Source organism: Fundulus heteroclitus, chromosome 3 (assembly GCF_011125445.2).
Source record: "Fundulus heteroclitus isolate FHET01 chromosome 3, MU-UCD_Fhet_4.1, whole genome shotgun sequence".
Classification (NCBI taxonomy): Eukaryota; Metazoa; Chordata; class Actinopteri; order Cyprinodontiformes; family Fundulidae; genus Fundulus; species Fundulus heteroclitus.
The window spans coordinates 12418708-12431315 of record NC_046363.1 but is presented as its reverse complement, the minus strand read 5'-3'; the positions used below and the strand labels follow the sequence as shown (position 1 = coordinate 12431315).

At 40.0% G+C, this 12608-nt stretch overlaps 1 long non-coding RNA gene across 5 annotated transcripts in view; it reads left to right on the top strand.

The window, feature by feature from the left end:
* Nucleotides 1–11909, top strand: part of LOC110367891 — a 32998-nt gene extending 21089 nt beyond the window's left edge. Inside the window, exons 1-4 of one of the 5 annotated variants that reach the window (XR_004928936.1) lie at nucleotides 1147–1659; nucleotides 5959–6043; nucleotides 9718–11035; nucleotides 11244–11909. This is a non-coding gene — a long non-coding RNA (uncharacterized LOC110367891). Of the gene's footprint in view, nucleotides 1–1146; nucleotides 1660–2909; nucleotides 3583–4249; nucleotides 5227–5958; nucleotides 6044–9717; nucleotides 11036–11243 lie in introns of those variants that run through there. The other 4 variants (XR_004928942.1, XR_002427776.2, XR_004928941.1 and 1 more) reach the window with 4 other exon arrangements.
* Nucleotides 11910–12608: the final 699 nt, after the last annotated feature.

Below are 12608 nucleotides of genomic sequence, written 5' to 3'. Positions count from 1 at the left end.
TAACCGCTAACCTAGCCGCTAAGCTAACCAGATACATAAACGGTAGAAGCCAGCAAGCGGAAACTAGGAAGGAAAGAGCACGGACACTGGTGCTTCAGAATGATTGGCATGTGGGACAACCAGTAGATAAGGTGATACCCCCAGAACTTGAGGAACAGAGGGGGGGGGGGGGGGGGGGGGTGTAGGACCAAACCTCTGACCAATTCCTGCCTTTCAGACCAACGGGCAGTGATTGTTTTTTACAGGCCTGCAGCTCCCACAGAGATCTAATTTTTTTTATTCTTTTTTCTAAATACATAATGTATTGACTACTATCAGGATGGAAGGACCATTTCACCCAAAATAACAAAAAGTGTTTTATGAGCAGGATTCCTAACTTTAGCTTTAACTCAGAGACCTGACCAGGAAGAGAACGCCAGTTTGGGGTTTATGCTGAAGCTTATTCGACCAGCTCACCAAATCCCACACTGTGAGAACCAGATGACAATGGCTGTGCTAAACCCAATGCTAAAGAATTCCAGCTTTATGGTTATCATGCCACATTGGATGTAGAAAAGAAAGTTTCATGCCTGTGTGTGTGTGTGTGTGTGTGTGTGTGCATCTTTTATGTGGGTCACCCCACCATGTCTAATGGCCCCTTGCTGCGTGCAGCGTCCTGCGTTGAGCCGCTCCCTGCTGTCACACACACACACACAACTGTGTGGGCACAGTGGGGGAGATTTTTGGGGTCTCCCTTTGCCCTAATACCCTCCACAATACACCACTGATGCATCTGTTGCTTCTGTCCCCAAAGTTTAAAGTTGCTCAGTGAAGAACTAGCATCCCTCTCCTCTCCTCATTTCTCCTCTTTTCTCATCACATCTGCTCACGCTTTCACTCATTCCAGCCACTTTTTCTTCTCTCACCTGAAAAGATGGGCTGATGTTTTTGCCATGTTTTTTCTGCAGTTTTTGTTTTGTTTTATTTTGTTTCACCTTAAGATGACTGGGACTGGATTTTTACAAGGAGCCGACCTCAGCCTCTTCAGGCCTCTGTGATGCAGTCAGCTAGCGTAAACCTTAAGCAGGTGAGCCTCTGCAAAATGCTGATTTCTAACCTCACGTCGACAGAAATTTGAGCTTAGTAATATGATAGGTATCAGTAATATTATGTATTGATCACACCCTAAGTTATTAATGCCAATCTAAAGTAAGTCTAGTTATTTTATGCTTCAAAATGTGAAATTCCAAACTATTTTTGCAGTTAGTAAGGTGTGGGTTGTGTTTTTTTTTTTTTTGGTTGTATTTCTCCCTGAGCTCTTGTCTATCTAGGCATAAACCACAAAAATACCCTTATTAAAATTCTAGCACTGCAGTGTTATTTACCTCCTTCGTTTTGGAAAAATCGTAGAGGCGAGAGAAAGATGAGGAGAGAAGAGGACAGGAGCGGAGGGGGATGGGTGAGGTACAGTTCGAGAAAGGAAGAAGCAAAGAGCGAGATGCTGATAATTCAGTTTACCACAGCCAGACCCAGCCCATCCCCACTGTGTGTCTCCGTGCTGAAGCGCGTACGCGCCCAGGAAACACACGAGCAAGGCATACGTGTAGATACAATAGGCTAACTGGTTGGCGGCTAACTTCCGATACGGACGGATCTCACAACGTGATCAACAGTATGAAGGTTCATTTTGACTCCCAGGGCGTAAAAAACAAACCGATATATACGCAGGCTAAATCTCAGCTGCAGAGAAGTCAGTTACGTCACTACATTTCCACACTGCGGTACTGTCTCTTTGTCTGCTTGTCGGACAGCCAGCTGTAAGACGGAGGGCGAGAAGTATCCTTTTAGCAGACCATTTCTTCGATGAACGTACAGCTTTGTCGTATTGTTGGTTCATCTTGACGCACCATTGTTCAAATATGAGTGGTGTCACAGTGATTAGTGTTGTTTGATGTTTAGGGGTTTTATCCATTGTGTGCCTTACTGAATATTTACGCAGATAAGTGGAATTGTATGTATGTGTGTGTGTGTGTGTGCATAAAACATTGCATGGATCGTGAGTCGTACTCTACTTTAGGAATAGAGGGTAAAAACAAGGCAGTTAAAAATCTGTTTCGTGATATATGGCAACCTTTTGTTGATCTGTCCTCAATATTTCACACACACGTCTACACACAAAAAGAGAAGCACGGTGATTTGTTCCAGTCGTAGTCTTGTCGTGTCCCATTCTTGTTGTCGAAGTTGCTAGAGTAAAAGAAAGAGCAGAAACCTGGGTGTTGAGATGAAGAAAATTACAAGACATTACATGGGAGGGAGTAAAACTTTCCATTTTAAGAGGATTTGATTAAAATGTGGATTTTTTCATTTGGATTTTTTAAAAGCGTTCTTTTTTTTATAACAAAAAGACAGCAGACAGTATTTACACGTCAGCGTTGGTGATATTCTGTCATCTCCAGCGCCACTCCGTCGACCGACAGACCAACCTTATTCTAATGCCACCGCCCCCAGTTTCAGCCCAGCTGATCAGGATTCACTGAAGACAAACCCAAAAAGGACTTTTATGAAGCCGCAACACTGTCACAAAACAAAGTCCCAGAAGTCTGTGAAGGAGATACAAAAAAGATTCAGACGGACCAAAGAGCGTTGTGAAACAGCGATTTACCCGCTGCTAAACAAAGAAACGTTTGGGGTTTGATTCCACTGTGGCCTTTGCTGTGCACACACACACACACACACACACACACACACACACACACACACACACACAAGGACGGGACTGATAGGATTAGAGAGTGGTCCTGTAGTCACATTCTTTGTCTATCTTTCCTCTCTTTCACTCTGTTTTTCAGTGTCATTTACAGAGATCTATCTATCTATCTATCTATCTATCTATCTATCTATCTATCTATCTATCTATCTATCTATCTATCTATCTATCTATCTATCTATCTATCTATCTATCTATCTATCTATCTATCTATCTTCTGGATGTGTGTATGGGTGTTGTCTGCTGTGTATAAATTAAAAATAATGCAGCAGAGCTGGAGACAGGCAGGCTTTGCAGAATACTGATGCCACTCTACGTGTTGCTGTATGGAGAATATTAGTCCTGCAATGGTGGTTTAAAGCCGTGGTCATCGGGCAAGCCTTCGGTTGTCACAGTAGAGCTGTTGTTCGACAACCTCCAGCTTTTTGTTGCATATTAAAACACCAGAAGGATACTGGTTATTTTTTAATATATATATATATATATATAAAACACTATCGTTGTGAGAAAGAACAAAAAAATAAACATCTGTTACAGTAATTGTCCCGACATTTTTCCTCTTGGATTTTTTTCGGCAGTGACTGCCGTGTTATTTCTGTGCTTTTTAGTTGTTGTCAGGGTATCGAAAGAGTGTTAGTTTTTCCCTCTGTCTGAAGGACAATGTTCCCATTCGGAGGAGAGTGGGAGCGCAGTGTTTGACACATGTTAGTGCTGCCTGATTAGTCGACACATAAAGAACATGCAGCCCCTCCATCACTATTCAGCCATTTTGTCTCCCCCGTTTCTGCATACTGGTCGAGTGGATGTTTGTGTGCGCAAGAGAGGCTTTTGTTAAGGTAATACTTAGGAGAGAGAATGACCGGGGGAGAAGACACCGTGAAAAATCGCGCAGACCGCGGCCCAGTCCCATCGACCCTGAGACAGGGTTTTCTTCTCTTTACTCTGACCACATCACAATAACACAATTCTTGCATTTTTACCTCTAAATTTGCAATTTTTTAAAAATACCAGGGTAACATATTTAAAACTTTATATTATACAGAGAAGTGGTTGGCAGGGTAGAGCGTCAGATCAGTGGTTTTTGTGCCTTTTGTCTCTTAAGTGGATTAACACTGTGGTCAGCGAGACACACAGTGAAAGTGGCAGCCATAGCCATTGTTTACAAGCTTGTGCCGCCTCTGCCGCTTCAAATCTTTGTTCGATGCTGATTTGTTTCCCTGGACTCTCCTACAATTGTTGGGTGGAGTTTGTGCTGATTCGATGTGTAATCTTTTTTAGGGGGGAAGCACAAATGTTTGCATTGCATACTTATATTTTATTAATGTCTGGTCCCTTTCTAAAATTAGAGCTCTGACAGAGTGGTTGATGTGATCAAATATTGGCTCTGAATACTATATATATATATATATATATATATATATATATATATATATATATATATATATATATATATATATATATGTATATATATATACTTAGAAATGTCTGTGTTCACCATTTTAAAGCAGCTACGTGTTTGATTAAGTGCAAACCTTGTTTTTTAGAGTGTAATTTTGAAAGCTAATTTAATCAAGATCCCAGTTTCATTTTGTTGAAAACAGCAAAAGAATAATAATTAGCTATTTAAGAAAATGCAAGAAATTCAACACTATATTTTTATATTTTCATGTTATGTTTCTCTCACTAACAACACAATGCAGCAACTATATATGAAGCTAACCCACTCTTAATTAATATGTGTTTACATGCATTGTCATTTATTTAAGTTCATTAGTATTACAAATACTATTTTTGTTACTGTTATTTATATCCCACTTTTAAAACATATAATGCATGGGATGTATACTGTACTATTTATTGATTATAAATTCTAATTCCTTGTCTTTGGACTTTTTTTTTTATTTATTCCTGAAAAGAGCAAAGGGACCTCACGATTTAGTGGTTAGAACAGTCTAGCTCCCCCTCTGGCTTCCAGGTAGCTGGTGTTAAGCTGTTTGCAGCAGCAAAGTGGGTGTTTACATTTAGATTATTTTTACTCAAAAAAAGCAAAAATAAAATACCTGCATTTAAATAGTATGGCATATATTCAAGATTGAATTAAGAGATAAATTAAATAACGGGATATGTTGTTCACACATGCGTGTCATTTATTTTAAAAGCATAACTGAAACATATTTTAGCTTTGCGCTGGACCCATTTTATTTAGATTTCAAAAACCTCAAATAATAATTTACTGCACTGAATACTGACTGAGCTGCAAGTCCCTTGGTTTAAACTTTTCTTCACGGCATCAGCTTTAGTCGAGGGCCTACCTTCCCAATGACAGTGATGAAAAAAAGTGAATATGTACCATAAGATGAAAAGCCAACTCAGGCTCCTTTTTTTATCAACCACAGTGCACATTTCATATCTCTACAGATAATAAATACCTGCATATTTCGGATGTGTTATCTCTGCCTCTGTGCGTCTTATCTCTGCAGGTAATTTGTATATCTTTATGTATACTCTTAACCTTGCCTACAGTCGACTAAAACGATAAGATTTCAATACGTTTTTGAAGTGCTGTGTAATAGATGGTGGTGTGATTACACTTTCAAGGCCTTCAGGTGACATCCAAGTAAAGAAGTTTTATTTCCTTTGAATTTTTATTTTTATTTTTTTGAAAAGGCTTTCGGTGGATTTATTCTGCAAAAGGTTGTGTGTTTTGTCACGTCTGGTGGGGGTTTTAGTACTTAAAGTGAGGTTTCTGGGGCTTTTATGCATTTTATTTTTTTAGAATTTCATGTTCTGTCTCATTGGTTGAGAAATATTTAAAAGAAGAGGAGACAAAAGTACAGGAGTAGCTAAACGTAAGATATAGACAAGAGGTAAAAATGAATCAGCAATAATAGTTGAAGTTTGAATGAGAAATAATTGTTTGAGCCGTAAAATAAACAAAAATCCGAAGAAAGGGAAGAATTCATACTAAACAATATTATTATATTAAAGAAAAAATAAAGATACAGAATATTTTTTGTATACAGTAATCAGAAATAATGTGATTATTTTTTTTTTTTTTTTGTAATACATGATATGTTAAATCAGTTGAGTGCATGAAGCAGCTCTCAGTCTGTAATTTCATTGAAGTGACTCAGTGTTAAGTCAAATGACATTGAAAAAAGCAGTTTGTTATTCTTTTGGTTGACTCAGCCATCGTCTCCTTTACCATTCAGCCCTGGTCGCTTTGATTGAGGCCTGTGCTGAGGACCGCCATTCAAGACCAACTCTGTGTGCAAACAGAAAAGTGTTATTGTCAAGGTGGGTGTGTGTTTGCACTGGCCCTTTTTAAGAGGACGTTTCGCTTCCACAATACACTCAGATGTTGATTTTTCACTCTTTCTTTTTCTATCTGTATCTCACACACACACACACGCACACACACACTCCCTGTCGTAAGCACACACACACACACACACACACACACACACAAAAGCCAGGCGGACCTATGCAGGATCAGTCATGCTAGAAGTTGTCAGTTTGACATTGTTGTCTATAAGCTGCTTTGGAGCAAAAGAAGAAGTTCTAAGGACATTTCCAAATGGTTTGCAGTAGTCGAGGTTGTCTCACTGCACGCACAGCTCAAGTCAGTGAATTGGTGAAAGGGGGGAGGGCGGCGGCTCGCAGCTCAAATGTGAATAGAATCAGCAATTGATTTGCTAATAATAGAGTCCTCGGTCTTAATAAAATGGACGTAACAAGCCTGTCCTTGTTGGTGTTGGCATGTTTTAGGAAGCTTTCTAAATTGATTAGCTGAAGGTGAACTGGAGGCGGCCGTGCAGGATGTTGTTTCATGCGTTGGAAAGATGATTTTAAGATAAATGAGACACAGCTGTAATAACTGCTGCTCCACTGCTTGAATCTGCTTGGTATAACCAAATAGTAATTATTGAATTATTGTGCAACAAAGTGAGTGGAAATAATAGGTTCAGTCATGATTTATTACATTCATTTGAGCAGAATCAATATTGGTGATGGTGTAGCCTCCTCATGCGAGCTGAAGACTCACATTTCTCCAGATGCACTTTTGACTTTCCACCTTTTACCATACGCATTCATTTTGAAATACAAATTACATGATGCTGTAAGTTGAAGTAATGTCGGGCATTGACAAGTATGGAATTTTCATGGTATGATAATCTATAAAAATGCCACTATTTTATGGTGTTTACATAAAAATTTAAATCTTATTTAAAGTGATGTAATTTTTATTGAACACTAATATTTACTCCTACAGTAAAAAAATAAATCTCTATATCTATATATATATATACATACACATATATATGTGCGAGTGTGTGTGTGTGTGTGTGTGTGTGTGTGTGTGTGTATGTGTGTGTGTGTGTGTTTATGTGTGTATATATTAATAATATATGTTAATATCATCAATATAATAATATTATCCATATTATTTTTATTTATTGCTATTTAGATTTTATAACAAAAATATAGAATGACCTCTTTATTTATTGTGAGTTTCAAGTGATAAATGCAGAGTATATTATCCTCATGTTGCTCTTTTGGTCTTTAAAGAGTAGCAGATTAACAAAATGATATTTAGTCGTAAAAGAGATACCATTTCATTTTGTGCAACCATAAATATTTATAAAACAGACAAAAAAAAACAATAACTGACAGCTAGTGTGAAGCAACCAGTCAGGTGGGTACACAGGCGTTACTTAATGCCGATCCATACAGAAAAATCTGGTCATCCAGGCATTTTATCTGGCATGGCATCAAAGGGACTTTAATGCACGGACAGGCAATGATAGAAAACTTTAGCGGATTTGAAATGATAACTTTTTAAAACCTTCAGATACCTGGAAACCAGAAACATACCCAGGCCTAAAGTACATGAATCATCAAAAGCCTTGTAATAAAACAAGAAACAAACCAGCCAACTGTTTTAGCTTGTTTCCCATATTTGGTCATATCTTCCTCTCCTTTTTCCTCAATGCTGAAGCATTTATTTCTCTGCTGGCTTGCCTAAGAATCCCCATAAAGTATCTGAAACGATACCTCCCTCTTTATCGCCCATCAAACTAACAGTTACACTCTCTCTGGGAATGTTGAAACCGCGTCTTAGTTCGTGCTGATATGAGAATAACAACGACAGCGATTGTGCCCTGCTGTGGATGTGACACAAATGGCACATAAATCCAGATGTGACGGGCTTTATTAGGCAGCTGCTGACGATAATCCAGCCGATAAATGACTTTGAGGAGCTTTAAACCCCCTTAGCTGCAGTGGCCCACTCTGTGACGAGTTTTAATTTCAGAATGTCATCACGAGATGTAATAAAATATCGGGAAGCTGTGTGTGATGGCTTTGTGGATTCGCGCGTTGATTGAAACCCAGCGCAAGGAAAACTATTTCTGTCGTACTTTCAATAAAACAAAGAGGTTCTGTCGGAGCGATTTGGAGCAGCAGAACGGCCGTGAAGAGAGAGGGGGGGGGGGGAACGCAGTCTGTGGCCCTCGACGTGTTTAGGCTTGCTGCGCTCGTCACCGTGTCATGCTGTTTTGTAAACTTGTGATGGATCCGGAGCAAGAAATCCCAGCATGGTTTTTACAGGAGCATCTCACCGCCTGCTCATCACGCACCTGTCACTGGCTCTCAGCTGTCTCTCTCTCAGAACCTTCAATTTCTCCTCGCGGAGTCCGCCCTGAGTGTCCTCCTCTCTGCACAGGCTAGATGCAGGATGGAGGACCTTTTACCATGGCAACCACTAATGCAGTATAGATGCAGAGACCGCTGCTGTAATAACAAGGGATGCGGGGAGAGGCAGGTGAAATGTCACGCGGGCTGCTTAAATGAGCGCCTTTGATGTGTAGTGCGGTGAACTCTAAATCCCGTTCGGCTCCGTGGTGGAAATCGGGTTATTGTTTCCTGTATTAGTTCAGAGCTGCCGTATAATTTCTGTTCGGTTTCCATTCAGTGTGGTGCAGCCAACAAAAGAGTCTCTCCTCAACATGGCGTCCTGCGCCACCCTACAGCCATCACTTGGTTTTTTTTTCTGTCAGCCCCTCCTCAGCATTGTTTCCTATATCGGCTTAGACTGGCCAACTCGAATAATCCCCCTGTAGTCTGAGTTAAATGTCTGGTTCATGCGGTGTCCTCTCACCTTTTCAAGGATGGGATTTTTCTATCCTCCTCTTCACACACACAGAGTATTTGGGTGAGTTTAGAAAAGATATACACCAAGCCGGTTAACATGGAGTTCTTTCAAGCTCTCTATTTAATGACATATTTGTTTTACTCGTATTTATCGCCGATGCACTAATTGGTCAACAAGAGATTGGAATCGGTTGATTTCCCCTTGATGGGTGAGTCAAGAAGTAAAAAAAATAAATTTGTTTTCATCAAAACTAAGAATCATTAGACTACGTGAATGTCTTTGTGTTTAATGTTGTGGACTCATGCGTTGCTGCGTGGATTGGGTTGATCTATATGTTGAATCCAAAACTACTACCTCTTATCAGAGAATCTACAGCACATTTTTTTTTCTCTGTATGCTGAGTTAGGGTTCTGAGAACAACAAATCACAATCAGTCGAAATCGAACCTCGAAGAAAATCGGAAATGTGTGTCGGCCATGAAAATCCTGGTTAGTACATCTCACGTTCTTATCTTTATACCCGTTTATAAATGTGGACACGGACCCTATTCATTGCTGTCAAACACCGTCGTCTAGAGCATAAGTGAGAGCGTTATTAGATCATATTTAGCTGAGACAAGGCCACGAGTCAAGGACCTCCTGACCACCGTGTCCAAAACAAACATTTCGTCTCTGTGGTCTGGTCGGTAGCACTTCCCTGACCTGCTGTTACGGTGTGTGTGTGTGTGTGTGTGTGTGTGTGGGGGGGGGGGGGGGGGGGGGCGTATTTGTTTTGTCTGCCCCTATCTATAGCTTTGAGCTGCCCTTTTCTTTTGCAGGGAGAGAAAGAAACCACACCCCTCGGGCCTCAGCCAGCCTCCCCGTGTGTGTGGTGGTTCGCTCTCTTGGGATTTTGGGATTGATCTTGGACTTTGTGCTCCACAGCGGCAGCTATGAGACACCGAGCACGTATAGTTTCGAGTGAAATGTTTTGTGGAGTGGAAAGTTTTCTAAAAGTCACATGTAGCACGTGAATGAAGACGGGAAGGCTACACGGAAAGCTGTTGCGCAGGTGTATGCATCACTGTGATGTTTTTAGACTTTTCACACACTTATTTGCATATGTGCACAAACACACATCCCTTTACACCGTTCTAGGTTTTCTTGCTTTGTTCAATAAAAACTTCTATGAATGTGATGGGGTATTTTTTTAAGAGTATAAACCACAGATCAGGCATGTTGCAACTATAAAATTCTTATGGCAGGATAATCTGAGTTCAAATGCTGCAGCTTTACAGTATCCTTGTATTTTAAGTAAAATATGTGTGACCTGATCTATTTGCTTGCATAAAACAAAAGCAAATTTTTTTCCTACTGCTGCAACAACAACATATCACATTGTTACAGTTATAATAATGCTATTTATTGGTACTTTAAATTTGATACAAAGGGAAAAAATATAAATTTAAATACCCACTAAGCAGTTTTTTTTTAAGTAACCGTGCTTGTTGTTTAGAATACTAACTAATACTATGTTTTTGCTATTCTTGCTATTCTGCGCGGTATAACAAGCTGATATTAGCCGGGTAATTAGTGGGACTACAGAGACGCAGCTCTGACCTTGCCGGCTGCAGTTTCAAAACTGTGGTACCTTAATTAGAGTGATGAGTGGCGCTCCTTTAGTTTCCACGCCACGACTGTGATTTCCTGTGACCGGAAGAACACTATGGTCACTGTAAAAAATATCTCCGGTCTCATTAAAAGGGCTCGAAACCGCAGCAGCAGTCACATGGAAAATTTAGCAAGTTTATAAAACTGTAACTTGTTAAAACCTTAGCTTGTATGCCTTCACACTTCTGGACAAAAACGGGTCTGCCTCAGTATGTTCGGCGTGATATTGAGCACTACGTTAGCGTAGAGGGTCTGAAACCACACATCAGAAACCTACTCAGTTTCTTTTAGTAGCGTAGACCACACATTTGTTTTGAAAATTGTCTGAAAAACATGGAAAAGACTTTCTTAAACTTTTTGTTCACTTACTAAACATGCGTCCTGTTTCTAAGTTAACATTAATATGGTTTCGGTTCCAGAATATTTCTAGAGGGAATGCAGGGAATTACGGGTAGGAACTGAAACTTGAAGAGACACACGGTTACAGTAAGTAATGAAAATATATTCATTGAGTACTGGGCTTTTGAACAGAGATATAGCAATAATAATGATATAGATTAGCATATACTGGATGCATGCAGTGGAGGCAGAAAAGTATTTATCTTTTAGAGAGATTATTGATGTCCCGACCATACGCTTGCATGTTTGCTTTAGTAAACAGTTTGCCGTACCGACCTCTATCACTGCATTTCAGGTGCACCGACTCTGCGAACTCCTCGTCATGCATGGGCGGAACATGAAACGGTCCCTCCGGCTGGAAGAGCGAGTGCTGTGTGGGCTTCCTGAAGTGGTGCACCGCTGGGTCATCGGAGAGCCGCGGCGCATGCTTGGGAACAGAGCAGCAATCTGTGTTATTTCAGCAGCAGCCTGTTGGATGAAGGGCCCTTCCATGGGCATTATGGATTAATCTTTGGCAGGATCTCAACTGGATCAGCCCAAAAATGGGATGTTTAACCTCACGTGTACCAGAACTCCTGCGATAAAGCAGGCTAGAGAGGATTGAATGTGACCCACATCGGGACTGTGTTCTAAATCTATTACCTGTGTTGACGGTTTATGAAGGTGTGTGCTTAGGCGTGCGTTATTTGCAAATCCACAGTGTTATTCCATGGGAGCCATGACTAGCTGAAAGATTAAATGTTAGCTCATTTTGAGATGATGTATTATTATTTAATATCATTTTTGGATGCACTAGTCAGATGCCCTCAGATCAGAATCTGTTTTTTTATATATATATATTATTTGGATCTGCACCATACATTGCATCATACATTAAAGCCAAATTCCCACTATGTTTACCCTCTAACCACAATGATCAAATTGCCAAGTATCAAATAAAGGCTATAGTGACATGCGTAAACTGGGATAATATGTTTATTTCTTCGTTTTCTATTGGATTCAAGACATCTATCTCTATCTAAGAATCAGTAACACTATTTCCCCGCGTTAATGTTTATAATAAAAAAACATGGGTACAGTCAAAATTAAATTCCAAGAGATCTAATAGAAAACGGTGAAATGAATAATGGCCAGGAGAAGCCTCATCCGTGCAACACTAGTAATACATCTGTTTATTCAGCTTTAAATGTGGACACTACCATTATTTCATCAAACTCAAATGTTCTATTTTGAACATGAGTGCGTGAATTATGAGATATTTTCTAGCTGCCTCAAGGCCATATATCAAGAACCTCTTGACCAGTGTCCAAAGCAAACGTTCCCTCGTTGTGGCATTATCAGAAGCACTTCCCTAACCTGCTGTTACCGCCATGTGTGCCTGTCCCTGCCGCTATTTATTTGTATTTTATGTGTCACATCTCTTAGACAAAAAAAAACAAGTGTATCAGCAGGTCAGATTTTAAAAGAAACATGAAATCGGTATATGCTAGCAAAGCCTGATCAGTCGGTCTCCACTGCTTTTAATACAATCAGGTCACTTATTTCTCCCTTCTAATTATTTATCGACAACTTTTTGAACTATGCTGTGACATCCCCCCCCCCCCCTTTCAGCCAGCTTCACACATGAACACAGGTGCTCAGCTAAACGCTCCCACTGTGG